This window comes from Lissotriton vulgaris, chromosome 9 (assembly GCF_964263255.1).
Source record: "Lissotriton vulgaris chromosome 9, aLisVul1.2, whole genome shotgun sequence".
NCBI classification, from domain to species: domain Eukaryota; kingdom Metazoa; phylum Chordata; class Amphibia; order Caudata; family Salamandridae; genus Lissotriton; species Lissotriton vulgaris.
In genome coordinates, this window is record NC_141697.1 from 31,474,921 (window position 1) to 31,497,316 (window position 22,396).

Genomic DNA, 22,396 nt, shown 5'->3' on the forward strand with positions numbered 1-22,396 from the left:
AACTCCAGACAATAAATACAGCGCCTCAGCAAGTAATGTGGGGGCATCTAACCATGTACAATACATACAACGTCTCAGCAGGGAATGTGGGGGCATTTAACGTACAATAAATACAGTGTCTCAGTAAGGAATGTGGGGGAATTGAACCCTGTACAATAAATATAGGGTCTCGGCAAAAATGTGGGGGCTTCGAACGTACAATAAATACAGCATCTCAGCAAGGAATGTGGACCAATCTAACCCATATAAAACAGCCTCTCAGCAAGGAATGCCGGGGCATCTAACGTACAATAAATACAGCGTCTCAGCAAGGAATGTAGGCGCATCTAAACCCTGTATAATAAATACAGTGTCTCAGCAAGGAATGTGAGCACATCTTACCCTGTAGAATACATACAGCTTCACAGTAAGGAATGTAGGCGCATCTAACCACGTACAATAAATACGTCGTCTCAGCAAGGAATGTGGGAGCATTTAACCCTGTACAATTAATATAGCGTTTCAGCAAAAATGTGGGGGCTTCTAACGTACAATAAATACGTCGTCTCAGCAAGGAATGTGGGAGCATTTAACCCTGTACAATTAATATAGCGTTTCAGCAAAAATGTGGGGGCTTCTAACGTACAATAAATACAGCGTCTCAGAAAGGAATGTGGGTGAATCTAACATACAATAAATACAGCATCTCAGCAAGGAATGTGGGGGCATCTAACATACAATAAATACAGCGTCTCAGCAAGGAATGTAGGCGCATCTAAACCCTGTATAATAAATACAGCGTCTCAGCAAGGAATGTGAGCACATCTTACCCTGTAGAATACATACAGCTTCACAGTAAGGAATGTAGGCGCATCTAACCACGTACAATAAATACGTCGTCTCAGCAAGGAATGTGGGAGCATTTAACCCTGTACAATTAATATAGCGTTTCAGCAAAAATGTGGGGGCTTCTAACGTACAATAAATACGTCGTCTCAGCAAGGAATGTGGGAGCATTTAACCCTGTACAATTAATATAGCGTTTCAGCAAAAATGTGGGGGCTTCTAACGTACAATAAATACAGCGTCTCAGAAAGGAATGTGGGTGAATCTAACATACAATAAATACAGCATCTCAGCAAGGAATGTGGGGGCATCTAACATACAATAAATACAGCGTCTTAGCAAGAAATGAGGGGGCATGTGGGTGGATGCTAGTCCGTCAGTGGCAGTGACAGACACCTCCACTTTGATCCCCGAAGACAGCTACGGTGTGGGTGTGTGAAGAGGAGGCTGACGGTGTGAACTGGGCCCGTATTCGAATGAATGAATATAGGTCTTTAATACATTGTTGCTAAAACCTGTTGACAGCTTTTAAAAATTGTAAATCACCGCTAGTTAGTTATCTTTGCAACTTGTGTTCTCCTTCCTGGTCCCGCCCCGGTCCGCCACGTCCATTGTGGGCATTTGCGCGGAGGGTGAGGAATCCACCACTTCCTGCTTCCTCAGCGCTCGGGATGGCGCTCTAGTCTCCCCAGGTCGATTCTATTTCGGGAGAAAGGGGAGAGTCTACGTCGTGGATACCCCATATAATGACAGGCCAGCCAGCGACCGCGCAGCTGACGGGCGCAGCGGGCGCGCACAAGGCAAGCCTGTCTGCGCCCGTCCGCGGCCAGGGACCATAACCCATGTTTCTAACTCTGGGTTGACGGTCAGAAGCATAAGATACTCAGGTGACTAACTAATTTCACTTCGTCCGACAACTAGTGCCGCCTGTATTCATAGTATGCTGCCTGAAAATATGGCTCAGAAGAGCAGGGTATGCCATTTCAATCCTGCTCATGGCCTGGTGAACACAAAGAGGGTGGACCAACTCACTATGCTTTTAGTAAACTGCCGCTCACTTAAAACACATAGATTTGACATCTATGATGTCCTTACCGATCACCAACCAGATCTGATGTTTCTAACGGAGACATGGCTGGATGAAGCATCGGCACCTGAGATTCTGGAGGCCCTCCCACCAGCCTACAGCCTGCTGAGAATTGACAGGGGGGTCCAAAGAGGAGGGGGCATTGCAATGGGGTATAATATTGAGTTCGAGTGCTTTCTGGAGCAAGTAAAAATCAGCAATTGTGAAGCTGGCTTATTTTCTATTAAAGTCTCCCCTGAGTGTACTATCAAGGGCTATCTCATATATCGCCCCCCAGGGGGTTCTACACAATTTGTTGAGAGCCTATTGGAATCGGTGACTTAACCAGCTTTACGCTACAGTAAATTCCTCATAGTAGGTGATCTTAACCTACATTTTGAGAACGCTAACTGTGCAGAGGCACAATCAGTAATTGTCTCTCTGAAGTCCCTGTTGTTTACACTTTCGGGTAGGATGCCAACGCATAAAGCGGGGCATCTTCTTGATCCCATTTTTATAACTGGGACGGTATCAAGGTGTTCCCCCCCATTAGGATCCTGTGGTCTGACCATTATCTCATTCCGTTTATAATAACAGGTATGCCCAGAAGGGAAGTACTCAAGAGACCTATCCTACCCAAACGCAGAAATTGGAAAAAATTTAGCCAGAAGGCATTCGATTCTGCATTAATGCTGGAAAAGCTTCAGCTCAGTAAAACTTTTAAGGAAGCGCGGAAGGATTACGAGGAATGGGTACCTAAGGCTCTACATAAGGCGGCCCCATGGACCCTAAAAGCCCCAGTACGTGAGACTAGGTCCGCTCCTTGGTACAATGTGGAATTGCAGGCAGCTAAAGCCAGATGCAAAAGCCTGGAACGCCTGTGGCGTAAAGATATGATACTGCCCGGAAAGAGTCATATAGGAATAGCTTGAAGGAGTACCATGGATTGATTAAAAAGGCTAAAAGGACATTTTATAAAGAGAGGATTGAATTATCTGAAAATTCCTCCAAAGAGCTCTTCTTAAATTATAAGGAGCTAACAGCACTCACGAGGACAGTGACCAAAGACCTCTTTTCCACTGAGATATGCGAATCTATCGCCGATCATTTTGTAAGCAAAGTCGAGCAGATATATGTGTCTTTTCAGCAGAGTCCTGCCGAAGAAGCCTCTAGTCACAACTAGAAGTTCTAATCACAACATAAAATTGTATTTATCTAAATACTTTTTATTAAAAGAATTTTTTGTAGTGAATGCATAAGCGATTCATTAAAAACAAATCATACATATTTTTCAAAACAACATTCTATACAAATTTCTTGAATTTCACAATAAATCAATACATGTTTCTCAATACATCATTTTAAAAACCATAGTTGTACATATAAAAATCCGTGTGTCAACACAGATTTTTATATGTACAACTATGGTTTTTAAAATGATGTATTGAGAAATGTGTATAGAATGTTGTTTTGAAAAATATGTATGATTTGTTTTTAATGAATCGCTTATGCATTCACTACAAAAAATGTTTTAATAAAAAGTATTTAGATACATACAATTTTATGTTGTGATTAGAATATACTGCATGGGGCTATAAAATGAGGATGAAATTGGTCTAAACAAATGATGTTTTGCAAAATATATGTGAATACATAAATTGAAATACACAAAAAGGAATTTTCTTGCTTGATTGTGATACTTCCCGGTCCATTCTGGGTTTATTTGGGAAAACTCTTTTCATAGCCACTAAGAATTCATGTCTCAAGGAGTTCATGGTGCCTCCAAGGGAGGAATTGATAAAATTAATTATGGGTATCCATTCAGGATCAACTACGGACGTTGCTCCTCCGAAAATTCTCAGGAATCATGTACACCTCCTATGGAATTACATAGGCAATTTGGCTACCCTATCCTTTCAAGAAAGTCAGGTGCCTGAGAAATGGAAACTTGAACAGGTAGTTTTTATTAAAAAGAAGGCGAACCTGAGTATCTCCCAATTGAATAACCTCCGGCCCATTCCTCTCATACCTTTCTGTGCCAAAGTGGTGGATAAATTGGTTAATAACCAGTTGGTTAAATTTGTGGAGGATAATCATCTTCTACACTCTTCCCAATCTGGTTTTAGGGCGAAACATTCTACAGAAACTGCCCTTCTCTTCTCCACAGAACTGCTTCGCCAGAAAGTGGATGAAGGACAGACCGCCGCTCTGATATTGCTGGACCTGAGTGTGGCGTTCGATACTGTATCGCACTCCAGACTTCTTGCCCGCCTGAGCGAGATGGGGGTTGCCGGGCCAGCCTAGGAATGGATGGTCTCTTTTTTGGCGAATAGAAAATTCCTAATACATTGTCCCCCCTTTAGGTCCACGTCTCAAGCTCTAAAACAAGGTGTCCCGCAGGGCTCTATACTGAGCCCTAAGTTGTTTAATCTGTATATGGAACCCCTGGCTAGGATGGTGGAATCCTATAGGGTGGATATCGTGTCATATGCGGATGATACTCAACTGGTTGGTTACTCTATCTCACAACCCAGTTGAGGCGGCAGATACTTTTTCTGCTTGTCTAGTGGCACTTGCAGCTTGGATGAATAGCAACTGCCTCCGTACAAGACCGAACTTCTTGTGATCGGTTCCTCTCCATCAATTTGGACATCAGCCTGGTGGCCCGCTGATCTGGGTCCTACACCCACCCCCTCTGATACGGTGAAGAACTTGGGTGTTCTCTTAGATACCAATCTTTCATATGCCCAACACATCAGCAACATGGCGGGGAAATGCTATGGCATATGGAAGGTCCTATGTAAAATCTTGGATCTCCTACCTATTACAGCTAGGAAAACATTAGTACATGCCTTAATCACGTCCCATCTTGACTATGGGAATTCCCTGCTCTGTGGCCTTAGTACAAAGGGCCTGACCAACTGCAATGTGGCCAAAATGCGGCGGCCAGGCTTGTTTTAAACTTGCAGAGGAAGTCGTCGGGGAAACGTGCGTTACAGATCTTGCACTGGCTCCCCATGCGGGAACGTATCCGGTTTAAGGCCATGTGCATTACCCACCGCATTGCACAGGGCAAGTGCCCGGCCTACCTCGAAAGGATGATAACTATATATCGTCCTAAACGCCTTTTGAGATCTATGGGCAGCATGCAGTTTTTGGTACCCCGCATCTATAAAGCGCGGATGGGTGGGCGCTCTTTTAGGTTTCTAGCCAGCAAACAATGGAACGAACTCCCCATTGAGCTCCGGATGGAACCTTCAGAAATGAGGTTCCGGCTGAAACTTAAGACTTACTTGTTCCGGGAAGATTAGTATGGAGTCAGTGCCTCACCTCTCCTGTCCTTTCCCCTCATCATGGACCGGTCTTTGCTAGGAGTCTTGTTGGAATGCATCCTAGCGCGGAGACGCACTGTTCTTAGTGTAATCAGGCGCTTAATAAATGTTTTTATTATTATTATTATTATTATTATCTAACCCTGTACAATAAATCCAGCGTCTCAGCAAGGAATATGGGGGCATCTAGCGTACAATAAATACAGCGTCTCAGCAAGGAATGAGAGGGCACCTAACGTACAATAAATACAGCGTCTCAGCAAGGAACATATGTGCATATAACCACGTACAATAAATACAGCGTCTCAGCAAGGAATGTGGGCACATCTAACCCTGTACAATACAGTGTCTCAGAAAGGAATGTAGGGCATCTAACGTACAATAAATAAGGAGTCTCAGCAAGGAATGTGGGCTCCTCTAACCACGTACAATAAATACAGCGTCTCAGCAAGGAATGTGGGCACAACTAACCCTGTAGAATACATACAGCGTCTCAGCAAGGAATGTAGGCGCATCTAACCACGTGCAATAAATACAGCGTATCAGCAAGGAATGTAGGGCACATCTAACCACGTACAATAAATACAGCAGCTCAGCAAGGAATGTGGGCACATCTAACACTGTACAATAAATACAGTGTCTCAGCAAGGAATGTGGGCACATCTAACCCCGTACAATAAATACATTGTCTCAGGAAGGAAAGTGGGCACACCTATCCACGTACAATAAATACAGCATCTCAGAAAGGAATGTAGGCGCATCTAAACGCTGTACAATAAATACAGTGTCTCAGCAAGGAATGTGGGCAAATCTAACCACGTAAATAAATACATTGTCTCAGCAAGGAATGTGGGCACATCTAACCCTGTACAATACAGTGTCTCAGCAAGGAATGTATGCACATCTAACCACGTACAATAAATACAGAGTCTCAGTAAAGAATGGGGGCACAACTAAACATGTACAATAAATAAAACGTCTCAGCAAGGAATGTGGGCACATCTAACCACATACAATAAATACAGCGTCTCAGCAAGGAATATGGTGGCACATCTAACCCTGTACAATAAATACAGCGTCTCAGCAAGTAACATAGGGCATCTAATGTACAATAACAAGCATTTGCAATGCAATAGGTCTCGCATTAGGAAAGTTTGAGCTATTGGTATTGTAAATGACAATTTTTTTATTTGTGTTGGTTTTGAAAATAGCGAAATGAATAGCTTTGTCATTTACAATGCCAATAGTTATAACTTTCGCAAATGTGACACCTATAGCATTTGTAATGCAATGTGTTGTATTTACGTGACTTAGATGTATTGATATTACAAATAACAATGGCTTTTAATTTTTTTTAATAATGAATACTTAAAAGTTATGGTAATTTATAACTGCAATAGCTTTAACTTGTGTGAAGATTATGTTCATTGTATTTTATTGTGACGAAAATCCAAGAACAAAAGTGAAATATTAACATCTTTTTGTGACATTTGTAATAAAGCTTGAAACATTGAGAGAACATATTTGAACCAGTTGTTGTCGAATGGTTGCACACATTGATGAGGTGGTGGCGCTGAGTGATGCTGTGGTGGTCCTGAGTGATGCTGTGGTGGTCCTGAGTGATGCTGTGGTGGTCCTGAGTGATGCTGTGGTGATACGATAGAGTGAGTGCGATGGATAGAGTGAGTACGAGAGATAGATAGAGGGAGGGCGAGAGATGGAGTGAGGGCGATAGATAGATGGATAGAGTGAGGGGTATCGAAAGATAGACAGTGTGGGAGATCGACAGTGATGGCGATAGTGAGTGCGATAGACAGATAGAGTGAGGGCAATAGATAGACCGAGTGAGGGCGATAGAATGAGACGAAGGGATAAAGAAGAAAATGCAATGACACGGTGAACGAAGGAGAGAGGGGACCATGTAAACGGGTCTAAAGGGACGTTAGTAAGAGACAGAACAGAAGTGAGTGGAAGGCAGAATGTTTAGTGGAGGAGAGAAAATAGAGAAATATGAGGTGTTAGTGGGAGAAGAAGGGAGGGGACAGCAAGGCAGAAAGAAGGAAAGAGGAATAAAAATGGAGCACAAGGAGGCTGGAGAGAAATTGTAAAAGGGAATGAAAAGACATAAAAATAACAAGCTGCAAGTTTCCAAACATTAGAAAGAACACAAAGCAACCAGTCACATTTTGTTTAACAGTGGTAGTTGCGCTGGACAATTTTTTAACTGCGTGTACTTGAAAGTTTGCGCTTATAAATTGGCTTGACCTAAAAAGAGGAGGAGGATGTAAAAACGCGAAGAGCGAGAAAGAAGTGGAGGTAAATGAGGAATAGGAGGAGAAGGGGAAGCAAAGACATGATGAAGATATGTAGAAAGATGGGGCAATACAAGTGATAGTTGAGAAAGCAGGGCAGTGACATGAAGGGGAGAAGGGATATTAGTGCGGAGATTGTTAAATTGTGACATTGAAGCAATAGCAGTTAATAAAAAGAGTGCATTACAGGCCACAAACAGCTTTAAATTACTCTGCGTATTGCTAGGCGCGAGCAGGCAGGAGAGGTGTGTATGGAACGAGAAGGGGTGGCGGGGGTGTGAGGGAGAGGGCAGATGAAGGAGCGGGGGAGAGAGGAAGGGAAATGTATTGGTACGGAGGAGGGGGGAATGGGGGAGGGGGAAGAAGTTCGAGAAGAGAGGAAGTGGGGAGAGAGGGTCAGAAAATGAAGGTGCACAAAAGGCTGCGACTGTGTAACCCCACCCCCCCCACTCACCGTCCTCCCCACCAGCAGTGAATCAAAGGTATTAGGGTAACAAGTCGAAAGGTTGCCTAGGCAAGGGTCGCATGGGGGGCGCAAGAGGGTTAAGCTCAAGGGGAGGCCGTTAAAGGGGACTTTTCCAAGACCGCGGGAAGCTCACTGGAGGCAAAAGGAGATGGGAGGGTCAGGAGCACGAGGTGTGTGCAAAAAAAAAAAAAAGGGAAGGGCTGAGATTAGGGCGAAGGAACGCGCAATTTTATTTATGTAATTGGCGCGTTTTATATAGCGCAGACTTTACCCAAAGGTGTGAGTGCTTCACAAATGAGGTTAATAGTGTGGCTTGTGGCGTTTTTGGATGAGGACGTCTCTGCAGAAGGGCACCAAGGAAGACGACATTAGGAAAAGTCAGGAGAAAGCATGGTGTCGAACCCCCCCCCCTTTTCTCGTGCTTTGAGCAAAGATCTTCACTCCCGCTCATCCTACCCTTCCATACTATCCGTCAAATGAGAACGGCAATGAGCCACCTAGCCTGAGCCTGCCTTAGGTAATGCTTCTGCACATGGCTGAGCATTATAGGGAATAGTATGAAGTGCTTCATTGCGTGGGATGGTCGAGGAGGTGTTACACGGCACACCACTAGATGCGCAGCAATATGCCGAAGTGCGGGCAGGAGATGGGTGGAGAGGTGCGCATCCTGTGGCGGGGGGCAAGGAGAGGGGGGCTGACGAATGGCTAGACACTCGTGCAGAGTTGCAGATACGGGAGGGGGAGCGCAGGGGCAGAGGGTGGGGCGTAACTCGAGCCTATGCTGGTGCGGGAGGAGGACAGCGCAGAAGATAGGGGGGGGTGTTCGGAACGGTTGCCATTGGAGCGGGCGAATTGGTAGTAGTGGAAAGGGCGGGGGAGCCCTGAAGTAAGGTGCCAGACTCCGAACGGCAGGGCATGCGGGCAGGCTTCACGCGGGGATGAGGCGGTTGGTGCGAACGGGGTGCGGGGTATGCATAGGGATGGGGGTGAGCAGTGTTGGAGCACGCCCAGTTCCTGTTTCGCTGATATCACTAGGCCAGTTTTGTCCCGCACTTGGAGTCGACTGTACGATAAGTAAATGCAACTTAGTAAGTATGGCCCAAAGTTTATTGGTTTATGTAAATTGTTTTTCCGATGGGTGGCGGAGGTCGGCGCGTCCCCCGACGGATGCTGGTCTCCATAATATCGCCGGTCAGATTATTTCAAAGTTACCTTGGCGGGGCTTGCTGGGCTTGCTTGTGTGCTTCCCAGAGAGACAGGATATTGGGAACGCGCGAGTGCGGCCGGCTCCGATCGCTTTCCTGAGCGTGCGAGTGACAGTCTCCTGTCTCCTGGGAAGCAGACCCGGCAACTATAGTATCGCGCCTGCGCGATGGCATATGGCTTCGACATATGCATCGCAGGCGCGAGACCTAAAAAAGGAGTCTCGGCAAGGAATGTGGGCGCCTTTAACCACGTACAATAAATACAGCGTCTCAGCAAGGAATGTGGGCACATCTAACCCTGTACAATAAAAACAGCGTCTCAGGAAGGAATGTAGGGCATCTAACGTACAATAAATAAGGAGTCTCAGAAAGGAATGTGGGCACATCTAACCCTGTACAATACATACAGCGTATCAGCAAGGAATGTGGGCACATCTAACCCCGTGCAATAAATAGTGTCTCAACAAGGAATGTAGGCACAACTTACCATGTACAATAAATACAGCGTCTCAGCAAGGAATGTAGGCACATCTAACGTACAATAAATACAGCGTCTCAGGAAGGAATGTGGGGGCATCTAACGTACAATAGATACAGCGTCTCAGCAAGGAATGTAGGCACATCTAACCCTGTACAATAAATACATCGACTCAGCAAGGAATGTGGCCACATCTAAACGTGTACAATAAATACAGTGTCTCAGCAAGGAATGTGGGCACTTCTAACCCCATACAATAAATGCAGGGTCTCAGCAAGGAATGTAGGCGCATCTAAGCCCTGTACAATAAATACAGCGTCTCAGCAAAGAATGTAGGGCACATCTAACACCGTACAATAAATACAGTGTCTCAGCAAGGAATGTGGGCTCATCTAAGCATGTACAATAAATACATTGTCTCAGCGAGGAATGTGGGCACACCTATCCACGTACAATAAATACAGCGTCTCTGCAAGGAATGTAGGCGCATCTAAACAGTGTACAATAAATACAGCGTATCAGTAGGCTGTGGGGTTTTAGGTTTAAACCTATAATAACTGATAAAACCCCACTGAAAGAAAAATAGCCCTCACCGGTGAAAACATATAAACACTGAAAAAACACCTGCACAACCAAAACTAAATGCCATTCAAAGAAAGGAAAAAGAAAGTGAAAGAGCCATTTTGTTCTTACTGAAGGGGTCAATAAAATGTAACTTTGTTATACTCCCAATTTCATAAGCTTTTATTCGATTTGAAGTACAAATCATATAAGCGACATTAAAATACAACACCATATATATACAATTAATACTCAATATTCACGTTAATGGTGCGAAAAGACAAGCGATATAGGGATATACAAATGTGTACAGACAGGAAATCAATATATTTAGCACACAGGTGGAGGTTCCTGGCAGCTGTACATTTAAACAAACGGAATCCGAACCGCTCCGAGGGCATAAAAAAGAGTACATATTTGGGGTGTAAAGAGGGACCTTACTATACATACTAGGGACATAAAACACGAATGACCATTTCATATTTGTAGCTAATAAAAACTATTATGTACAGACAGGAATATATTAAATGGTAGCAGCACTATGCATTTCCTGGCAACTGTACATCTCGAGAATTTACAGACAGGTAAAGGTTTACAGTACTATACTTTTCCTGGCAGCTGTACATTTCAGGATATAGGTAGCCACAAAAAAACAGATATCCACATCCTCCATTGAGGATAATAGTATTAGTGCGGTCTTTGTGGTTCGAGTATTGTATTTTATAAAAATGGGCTTAAGGTATTTTAACCTAAGAAAATGATAAAATTTACAAAAGAGTAAAAAGTGGCAACAGCTCTGGCGTGAAGTGTTGTCACACGGGCAGGGAGTCTCTGATCTAACTTTCTGGGTTGGGAACGCAACAAGGTGGTGAACGATACCCAATCTGACACGAGTTAGTACAAATTGGTGAGATGGACGAGTTACGTTCACAAGGTAAGATTGTAGCCCCGGAGTTAAATTCAGATCTTTATAAAACTTCACGGTGGCTAATTTACCATACACCTTGTCACGCTCCACCTTTTTAAAGTTTAGAAATGTTAACTTGATCTCTTTTTTGGGAATGGCAGCAGCCTGCTCTGGATCGAGAAAAACATCGATGTCAAATAGGAGATTATACCAGAAGTGAATATATCGCATCCACTGTATACGTAATGAGTTGTCGAGGCCTATACAATCAAGAATAATCTCTTGAGTGAATCGAGTCTCTGACTTAGCCCAAATAGAACGCCACAATAAGAGTGGCCGAACGGCTGCTAAGTCAGATATAAACTCGATCCCTACCTCATCATGAATCAATTGTACTGAGGCGGAGGGAGGAACACATAACAGTCTCCTTAGAAATTTGTTTTCATCAGCTTGGAGCGAAGGACCTTCACTGTGGCCCCATACACCTGCCCCGTACAGTGCAGAAGAGACACAGCGAACGTTATATATATTAATCATGTCTGGGATACTTCTAGAGCCAAGTTTAGAGGCAAATCGGAATATGCTGCTGGTGGACCGCAACATTTTCAATCTGATGTTGACAAATTCAGAGATCCAGGACCCACTGTTGTTATACGTAATACCCAGGTAACAAAAAGTTTTGACGTATGACATTTTATCTTTGTCTAAGAAAAAGCTATGCTTAGCCTTATTTACAGCCTGCCCGCATGTCATAACATATGTCTTGGATTTGTTCACACAGAGCCTCCTATTTTGAATGAACAACATAAAACTATCAATTAGGCGCTGGAGACCAATCTGTGTTCGGGATAAAAGAACAGCGTCGTCCGCATAAAGTAAAAGTGGGATAGGTTTCCCTCCAATCAAAGGGGCATCTGCAGGAATGTCAACCAAATTACGGTCGACACCAATAATAAAAAGGGAAAATAAGAGAGGAGCCAAAACGCATCCCTGGCGAATTCCACGTGAAACTTTGAAAAATGGTGTACATTCACCTAGGGTGCCGTAACGGACCTTACAAGAAAGTTTTTCGTAGAGCCTGGCTAAGAAATGGACTATTTCCTTCGGTGCCCCAGATTCAATTAAAACCTCCCAAAGAATAGCATGGTTAACTAAATCAAACGCGCTGCTCAAATCAGCAAAGCATAAAAAAAGGTTGCCCGTTTTGGCCACAGTATATTTGTTAATAATAAGGTCCAAATTAACACATTGTTCCAGGGTGCCCATTCCTTTACGGAACCCATATGGTACTTTAGTTAAAATATTCGAGTCAGTTGCCCAGGTTTCCAGCCTTTTAAGCAAAATGCGACTCATAACCTTAACCGAGGCATCCAACAAAGAAATCGGACGTTAGTTGGAGGCCTCAGATTTACTGCCTTTCTTAAATAGGGGAATTATACCTGATTGGCCCCAAGACGGGGGAAAGTTATCCTCTGCCGCGCAATTAAAGATCCGCGCCAGGATGGGGGCCCACAGGTAAGGTTCGGCTTTTAACAAGTCGATCGGGACCCCATCCGGGCCTGGGGCTTTTCCTCCCTTGCTATTGGAAAGCCCATCATAGACTTCCTCCAGTGTTACTCCCAAAGGTATGGGTATCCAAGGTGTAACCTCAGTGGTTAGTACCTCGAGGGCTATCCCTTCCGGATTAAAGATGTTGGTAAAATGGGTAATCCAGTCATTGCATGCAATGTAGGAAGTTAGTTCCGGGATGTCGTCCTTATTGAGAAAAGGGCTGTTAATTGTTTCCCAATATAATTTGCAGTTTTTGGTTTCTGCTGCTTCTTTTAGCTTATCCCATGCCTCACACTGCAGGAGCTTTTTCCTGTTGGTAATGGCCGTTCTATAGTTGGCCCTGGATAGTTTTATCCCTTCCCTGTCTCGTGGTCTGGTACCCACTGCCCTCTTTAATTCCCAAAGTGCAACCATGCAAGGTTTATCGAACCAACCTTGTTTTACCCCTCAGGCTAATGAAGGTGCCCTAGTGAAAATACCTTCGATAGTGGTATAGATATTAATAAAATTTAACAGTAGGGACTCGGGATTGATTGCATTACTTAAACAATAGCTTATTTGGGTTTTACAGCTAGTTATAACCTCCTTCTGTTTGGCCTTTGAATTAGTTCCAGACCATCTGATCCTTAGATCATTTGGTCTGATGGGTACTAAGTCAGTAGAGCACTTTTCTCCTGACTTTGATGACGCTATACCATGACCCAGGAGTGTAATACAGATACTGTTGTGGTCACTGAGACTTTCTTCTTTAATATATAAGTTAGTGAAGTCTCCGGTACTGGACAACAAGATATGGTCTATAAATGTCCCAGCATCCCTTCCTGTAAAGGTAGGACATGTGACTGCCTGTGTGTTTCTATTACAATTTAACAGGTGAAGGTCTAGCTTAGTTAACAATTTGTTTAGTAGTGTGCCATAATGACAATGTGGAAAGTGGGGGAATTCCTCCCTCCCTCCCAGTCCCGCCCATTGATTGGACATTACTACTCCTAGACCACAAGGATTCCCATTGGACAAATGGCATGGCTGAAGGTTGAAGTCCCCTGCCCAAATAACCTCTGCCTTTCTATACAAGTACTTTGTTATACAAGCTAGCAGTAAGAAAGACTGGCTAACATTATTCTGCTTGAGTTTTGTTCTTTAGGGATGCCACTAAAATGTTGTTTCTTCTTCCTTCTACTTTTTTCAGTTTTATGGCCTTTGGTCTAAAAAGATGCATGGTTTAGTTTCACGTTTTAGGTTTAGTTTAATTATTTTATAAACTGTACAGAATCAGGACATATCAAACTCATATTTGATATTTTGGCTGCATTTGATTCTTTCACTGATAGGTAAAATGGCTAGTTTCATAAAAATCTTTCCTAATATGTGTCATCACATTTACCCACAGAGAATGGATAAAAACCCTTAATACATCAGACCATCGTTTCTAGTGGGTCAGTATTGATAGTAGGTGAATTGCCAACACCTCAGGCTTTAAACATTAGATGCAAGGTATAGTGACAAGTATATATATCACCAAGCATCTGGGATAGAGGTGAAAACGTGACATCAGACTTTTGGAAAACATGGAACGCAGTGTCACTTGTTATGCTCTGCAAAAAAGGTTCTTTCCAAGTGCAACAAAGATTGGAGTGATATTGTTTGTATTTGTAGTGATTCAGCTATGCATATAAAACATTTGTGTGATGACCTGTCAAAATTGATACCCGAGCTGAAGTGATTCCCTGTAGGAGATCCTTGCCACTTGTTAGATGGTATGCTAAAAGCATCTTTACAATCTTCAAAGTTAATGAGGGATGCTATTGACTTTTTAGTCCATTCTGGTGCACTGTTTTCTTATGCCCAGGAACTAAAATGCAAATATTTATCATTTCGTGCTTTATGTGGCATCAAAGAAAGAGTCTTCCCAACTGTGTCCCTTAGCTGAAGATTCTCAGCCCAAGGGGCTATGAATGCTGAGAGGGCCTTTTCACAGAAGTTTACATGGGAAGGAAAGAGCGAGGCACATGACCAAAGACTCACTGAAGAAGTATTGTATGGTGTACTACAATAATATTATTTTGCAAAAATCTCTTTGGACCTCATATACACTATACGTACACTATCTATATACCATGTTCTTTCAGTGCAGAAAGCAAGCAATGAAAAAAGAAAAATGTTCCATAAACACTGGAAAAAACCTTTTTCTGTTGTTTTTAGTGGCGTGAAAATGTGTAACGACTGATAACAACTGTTTTTTAAGATATTGAGAACACTGAAAAAACCCCACCAGAATTTACCAAAAATAGAAACTGAAAACAGGACAGCCTACGTATCAGCAAGGAATGTAGGCAGGGCACATCTAACCACGTACAATAAATACATAGTCTCAGCAAGGAATGTGGGCACATCTAACCACGTACAATAAATACAGCGTCTCAGCAAGGAATGTGGGCACAACTAACCTTGTAGAATATATACAGCTTCACAGCAAGGAATGTAGGCGCATCTAACCACGTACAATAAATAGTGTCTCAGCAAGGAATGTAGGGCACATCTAACCACGTACAAGAAATACAGCGTCTCAGCAAGGAATGTGGGCACATCTAACCAGTACAATAAATACAGCAGCTCAGCAAGGAATGTGGGGGCACTTAACCATGTACAATAAATCCAGCGTCTCAGCAAGGAATATGGGGGCATCTAACGTACAATAAATACAGAGTCTCAGCAAGGAATGTGGGCTCCTCTAACCCCGTACAATAAATACTGTGTCTCAGCAAGGAATGTGTATAAGAACAACAGGAGGAAACCCATAGACCACGTTGGGATGGGTGTGTCATGTAAGCAAGAACAATTTCCCAACATGTTTATGCGCCGATCACCCTGTTCACTTTAGCACTTGCACCTTCACAATCACCAATTGTATATATCACTACGCACCAAGTGCCACTGGGTTGTCACATGATCTGTTCTGTACAGTGCTGTTTAACTGTATTGCCATGTGAAAGACCTCTTCCTGTTTCTATTGGTGAATAATACCGCCCTTTTTTTCAAAAAACTCTTGTGACTCCTTGTTCCTTATTCTTGTAATGCAAACTGCATACATTGTTAACATTGCCTAACCCCATATAATATAATACAGTGTCTCAGCAAGGAATGTGTGCACATCTAACCCCGCACAATACAGCATCTCAGCAAGGAATGTAGGCGCATCTAACCCAGTACAATACAGTGTCTCAGCAAGGAATGTGGGCAAATCTAATCAGTACAATACAGTGTCTCAGCAAGGAATGCGGGCACATCTAAACTCGTACAATACAGCGTCTCAGCAAAGAATGTAGGCGCATCTAACCCCGTACTATACAGTGTCTCAGCAATGAATGTGGGTACATCTAACCCGTACAATACAGCGTCTCCACAAGGAATGTGAGGACATCTAACCTGCACAATACAGCGTCTCAGCAAGGAATGTGGGCACATCTAACCCCATACAATACAGCGTCTCAGCTAGAATTGTGGGCACATCTAACCCCATACTATACAGCGTCTCAGAAAGGAATGTAGGTGCACCTAATCCCATACAATACAGCATCTCAGCAAGGAATGTGGGCACATCTAACCCTGTAAAAAACAGTGCCTCAGCAAGGAATGTGGGCGCCTCTAACCCCATACAATATAGGGTCTGAGAAAGGAATGTTGGCACATCTAACCCCGTACAATACAGCGTCTTTTTGAGGAATGTGAGCGCATCTAACTCCGTACAAAACAGCGTCCCAGCAAGGAACGTGGGCACATCTAACCCTGCACAATACAGCGTCTCAGCAAGGAATGTGGGCACATGTAACCCCGTGCAACACAACACCTCCCATTGTGCAGGTCTCTTTGTAAGTCTGCTGATAGTAAATATGTGCACACACCAATACAGTGTATGAATGAAATAAACATTCCCGCCCCTACACATGGCTCACTTTCATGTTCGACAGCTATATTCCACCACACCCCATATACAATCTAGGCCCCACAGCCCCTTATTGTGCAGACACCCAAAGCACCCCATCTCCTGTTCTACTTACGATAAGCCTAGGAACGAAGCATCTCTTGCTGTACAGAAAATGTAAGAGAACCCTATCTTCTGTTTTATAGATAACACAGGCACTCCCATCTCTTGTTCAACAGAAAATCTAGGCGTACCCCATCTCCTGTTCTATAGACAAAATCCATCTCTGGTATTATATGCAACCTGGGCACACCCTAAAAACCTATCATCTCTTATTCTCCAGACACTCTATGTGCATCTCGTTTACTGTCCTATAGACAGCACAGGAACCCATATCCTGTTCTATAGACAAGCTCCATCTCCTGTTGTATAGACAAGCAGCATCTCCAGTTCTATAGACAAGCTCCATCTCCTGTTGTATAGACAAGCAGCATCTCCAGTTCTATAGACAAGCTCCATCTCCTGTTGTATAGACAAGTGCCATCTCTTGTTTTTTACTCAAGCTCCATCTCCTGTTGTATAGACAAGTGCCATCTCTTGTTTTTTACTCAAGCTCCATCTCCTGTTGTATAGACAAGTGCCATCTCTTGTTCTTTACTCAAGCTCCATCTCTTTCTATCGACAAGCTCCATCTCCAGTTCTATAGACAAGCTTTGTCTACTGTTCTATAGACAAGCTCTATTTCTTCACCTCCTGTTCTATAAACACGCTCCATCTCATTTCTTATTATATCGACAAACTCCATTTCATTTCTTGTTCTATAGACAAGCTCCACCTCTTGTTCTATAGACACGCTCCACCTCTTGTTCTATAGACAAGCTTCACCTCTTGTTCTAGATCGTTCTATAGACAAGCTCCACTTCTTGTTCTATAGACAAGCTCCACCTCTTGTTCTATAGACAAGCTCCACCTCTTGTTCTATAGACAAGCTTCACCTCTCCATCTCCTGTTCTAAAGAGAAGCTTCATCTCTTCATCTCTTATTCTATAGACACGCTCCATATCCTGTCCTATAGTACCGCTCCATCTCTCCATCTCCTGTTCTATAAACAAGCTTTGTCTCCTGTTCTATAGACAAGCTCTATTTCTTCACCTCCTGTTCTATAAACACGCTCCATCTCATTTCTTGTTATATAGACAAGCTCCATTTCATTTTTTGTTCTATAGACAAGCTCCACCTCTTGTTTTATAGACACGCTCCACCTCTTGTTCTATAGACAAGCTCCACCTCTTGTTCTATAGACAAGCTCCACCTCTTGTTCTACAGACAAGCTCCATCTCTCCATCTCCTGTTCTAAAGAGAAGCTTCATCTCTTATTCTATAGACACGCTCCATATCCTGTCCTATAGTACCGCTTCATCTCTCCATCTCCTGTTCTACAAACAAGCTCTATCTCTTGTTCTATAGACAAGTCCACTGGCATTGTTGAAAATCCTCTAACTTCAGGGAAGACAAACTGACTTTTGACCTCTGTCTCTGAAAGCAGAGCAAATGTGACCAGATAAGATTTAAAGCATCTTTATTGCTCACAAAGTGAAAGAGCAATACAAATGCCATTGAATCTTGTTTTCTTGTCATACTCCCTTTCTGTCAAAGACCTAGGTCAAAAGTCAGTCAGCTTATCTTATTACATTTATTTTTCTTTCTGTGACTTACATTAGAAGATTTTGTAAAGTGAACTGTGTGATAATTGAACTGTGCAAAGCATGTTAAACGAAAGGCTGTAAGGCTAAGTGAACTGTTTAAACATTTCAAATATATTTCACTAGTTATAAAGACCCATTTTTGTAATTCTGTGGTGAAAAAAATATCTTTATAGGATCAAAACAAATTAGAACACTTTACTTGTTGATGTGCAAATTTAAAATATTTTTGCTGAAACCCAATTTCAAAGAAAAAATCTGCGCTATTATCAGTAAAGCTAAATGTTAGCGGGAAAGTTTTGTGGCCATTTCAATGGAAAACATGCTATCTGTAAATGACAATGCACTACCACATCATGCTTTAGTAATATATTTATGAAAAGTGTTCATTTAACCATGAACTGGGAACTATTACTGCTCCTGCCCATATGACAATGCTATTAGTGAATTAAGAGGCAAGCCAGGAATCATGTGTACCCTATATATGTGCTTGATTCTTGTTCTACGTGGAGCAAACATTTAGCCTAGTAAATAACGTCTTTTTGTGCAGCAAAAATAGTATTTGAAGGAGCACTCTGCGATAAAGAAAAAGACGGCTCCATAAGACAAAATATTTGCTAGGATCACATAATTTGAGACCAGTTCACTGGTCAAGTACATTACAGTTAAGCTGAGTAGATTATGAAAGTTACTAGACCTGCACGTCTAGTAACATTTTAATGATTTTTCAAGCCCTGCTCTTGCTCTATAGACAAGCTCCATCTCTTACTCTATAGACAAGCTCCATCTCCTGTTCTATTGTAAAGCTCCATCTCTCGTTCTATAGACAAGTTGTCTCCTGTTCTATAGACAAGCTCCATCTCCTGTTCAATAGGCAAGCTCCATCTCTCCATTTCCTGTTCAATAAGCAAGCTCCATCTCTCCATTTCCTGTTGTATAGGCAAGCTCCATCTCTCCATCTTCTGTTCAATAGACAAGCTCCATCTCTCGTTCTATAGACAAGCTCCATCTCCTGTTCTATACACAAGCTCCATCTCCTGTTCTATAGACAAGCTCATCTCCTGTTCTATAGACAAGCTCTATAGACAAGCTCATCTCCTGTTCTATAGACAAGCTCCATCTCCTGTTCTATAGACAAGCTCATCTCCTGTTCTATAGACAAGATACATCTCCTGTTCTATAGACAAGCTCCATCTCTCCATTGCCTATGCTAGAGACAAGCTCCATTTCGTCATCACCTGTTCTATAGACAAGCTCCATCTCTTGTTCTATAGACACACTCCATCTCTTGTTCTATAGACAAGCTCCATCTCTTGTTCTATAGACAAGCTCCATCTCCTGTTCTATTGTAAAGCTCCATCTCTCGTTCTATAGACAAGTTGTCTCCTGTTCTATAGACAAGCTCCATCTCCTGTTCAATAGGCAAGCTCCATCTCTCCATTTCCTGTTCAATAAGCAAGCTCCATCTCTCCATTTCCTGTTGTATAGGCAAGCTCCATCTCTCCATCTTCTGTTCAATAGACAAGCTCCATCTCTCGTTCTATAGACAAGCTCCATCTCCTGTTCTATACACAAGCTCCATCTCCTGTTCTATAGACAAGCTCATCTCCTGTTCTATAGACAAGCTCCATCTCCTGTTCTATAGACAAGCTCATCTCCTGTTCTATAGACAAGATACATCTCCTGTTCTATAGACAAGCTCCATCTCTCCATTGCCTATGCTAGAGACAAGCTCCATTTCGTCATCACCTGTTCTATAGACAAGCTCCATCTCTTGTTCTATAGACACACTCCATCTCTTGTTCTATAGACAAGCTCCATCTCTTGTTCTATAGACACACTCCATCTCTTGTTCTATAGACAAGCTCCACCTCTTGTTCTATAGACAAGCTCCATCTCCTGTTCTATTGTAAAGCTCCATCTCTCGTTCTATAGACAAGCTCTGTCTCCTGTTCTATATACAAGCTCCATCCCCTGTTCAATAGGCAAGCTCCATCTCTCCATTTCCTGTTCTATAGGCAATCTCCATCTCTCGTTGTATAGACAAGCTCCATCTCGTTGTATAGACAAGTTCCATCTCTCGTTCTATAGACAAGCTCCATCTATTGTTCTATAGACAAGCTACATCTGTTCTATAGACAAGCTCCATCTTTTCATCTCCTGTTCTATGGACAAGCTCCACCCCGTGTTCTATAGACAAGCACCACCTCTTGTTCTATAGACAAGCTCCATCTCTTGTTCTATAGACTCGCTCCATCTTTTGTTCTATAGACAAGTTCCTTCTCTCAATCTCAAGTTCTATAGACAAGCTCCATCTCTCTTCTCCTATTCTATAGAAAAGCTCCATCTCTTGTTATATAGACAAGCTCCATCACTTGTTCAATAGACAATCTCCATCTCCTGTTCTATAGACAAGCCTCATCTCTCGTTCTACAGACAAGCTCCATCTCTGCATCTCCTATTTTATGGACAACTTCGGAACATCTTAGTCACATTTTTGGTACACCGTCTCTTATTCTCCAGAAAATATAGGCGCACCCCGTCTCCTATTCTATAGACAACCTATACACACCATCTATCTTGTCTCCTATGGAGAAGCTTTATCTCCTGTTCTATGGACAACCTGAGCACATCCCATCTCCGGTTCCACGTACAATCCCGGCGCACCCCACTTCTTTTTAAGCACCCCCCCATCTCTTATCGGAAGACAACATAGGCAAGCCTCACCCCATGCTCTATAGACAACACAGGTACACCCCAGCTCTAAGTCTAGAGACAACATACACACGCTCTTAACTCGTATTTTAGAAACAATCTAGATGCATACCACCTCTGATTCTACGCCCCCAGTCTCCTGTTCCTAAACACACTCCCCATCTCGAGTTCTACAAACAACCTAACTCCTCGGTCGTCGGTTCCGTGGGCGCCTCCTGTAAATCAATGAAAGTACCAATGGAAGTCCCCTCCTCCGCCACGGGTAGTAGAGCCCCCAGCCCTCTGCGACACCGCGGAGGGTCGAGCCCTATGGCAAGGCTGAGGGCTGCGGAATCCCCACCGTACGTCCGCAGCAGTCCGGCCAGGCGGGTGTCTGTCCGCAGCGGCCGGTGCTGAACCCAGGGACCGCCCGGCGTCTGTCAGGAAGGAGGGCGCGCGGGTTCAGAAGTTCGCGCGGGCGTCGAGACGCAGTTAACGGTGTCTGAGAGGGACCTCGACGGTCAGCGTCCCTCGGTGGTATGACCAGCTCGTCCCTAGAGGGGCAGGTGTGAGTAACTGCGACACCGCTGAGGTGCGCTGTCCACGCGGGGGACGGCGCCCTTCTGTCCCGCTCCTTCCGCCCGCGTGCCTACCGTGGCTGATGCTGCCCAATCCGGAGTGCCGCTGCTGCACGCGCACAAGCTTCCAACAGCGAAGGTTCTGAAGTTCTGAGCTCGTAGCTGCGCGAGCCGACCCTTTTATAAAAGCCGCGTGCTTCGCAAAGAGGTGGGCGGGACTTGTGCTGCTGGAAGAGCACGGGCATACTGCCCTGCCCCGCCCCAGCGCGGTTGATCCGCGCGAGTAGTAGCGGAGGAAGGCGCGTGCCGAGGGTGTGCCGTTATTTTGGGCGGGATGTGGTGGAATATTCAGGAGTCTCTAGACTTGGCTCTGTCTCCACAGACCCTTTAGAGCAGGACCAACGAGTGACCTGAGGACTCACGCATCGCGAGTGGGACTCACTAGGGTGACCAACTGGCATTGGTGCAAATTCAGGACGGTGAGTGTAAAAATTCAGGACAAAGGGTAAAAATTCAGGACACAAATTCAGGACAGGGGGTCAAAATTCAGGACAAAACTTCAGGACAATAGGTACGTTTTACAGACACATCAGAGGTCACGCAATAGTATATAAATAAGCCCAGCCATTTCCAAACATATTCAACCATTTGCAAACCTATCCATCATGTATCCTTCCATCTATCATTTCACTCATCCATCCCTTCATCCATCCCCTCATCCATCCTTTCACTCATCCTCCATTATCCATCCATCCACCCTTTCACCCTATCTATCTGTTCACTTATCCATCCACTC

General features: G+C 43.6%; 1 protein-coding gene across 1 annotated transcript in view; it reads right to left on the reverse strand.

Annotated features, from left to right (window-relative positions):
* Positions 1 to 21,747, reverse strand: part of COCH (cochlin) — a 432,915-nt gene extending 411,168 nt beyond the window's left edge. The window contains exon 1 of the mRNA XM_086936983.1: positions 21,676 to 21,747. The gene's annotated coding sequence lies outside the window, so the exon portion shown is untranslated. The remainder of the gene's footprint in view (positions 1 to 21,675) is intronic.
* Between the last annotated feature and the right edge of the window lie 649 nt (positions 21,748 to 22,396).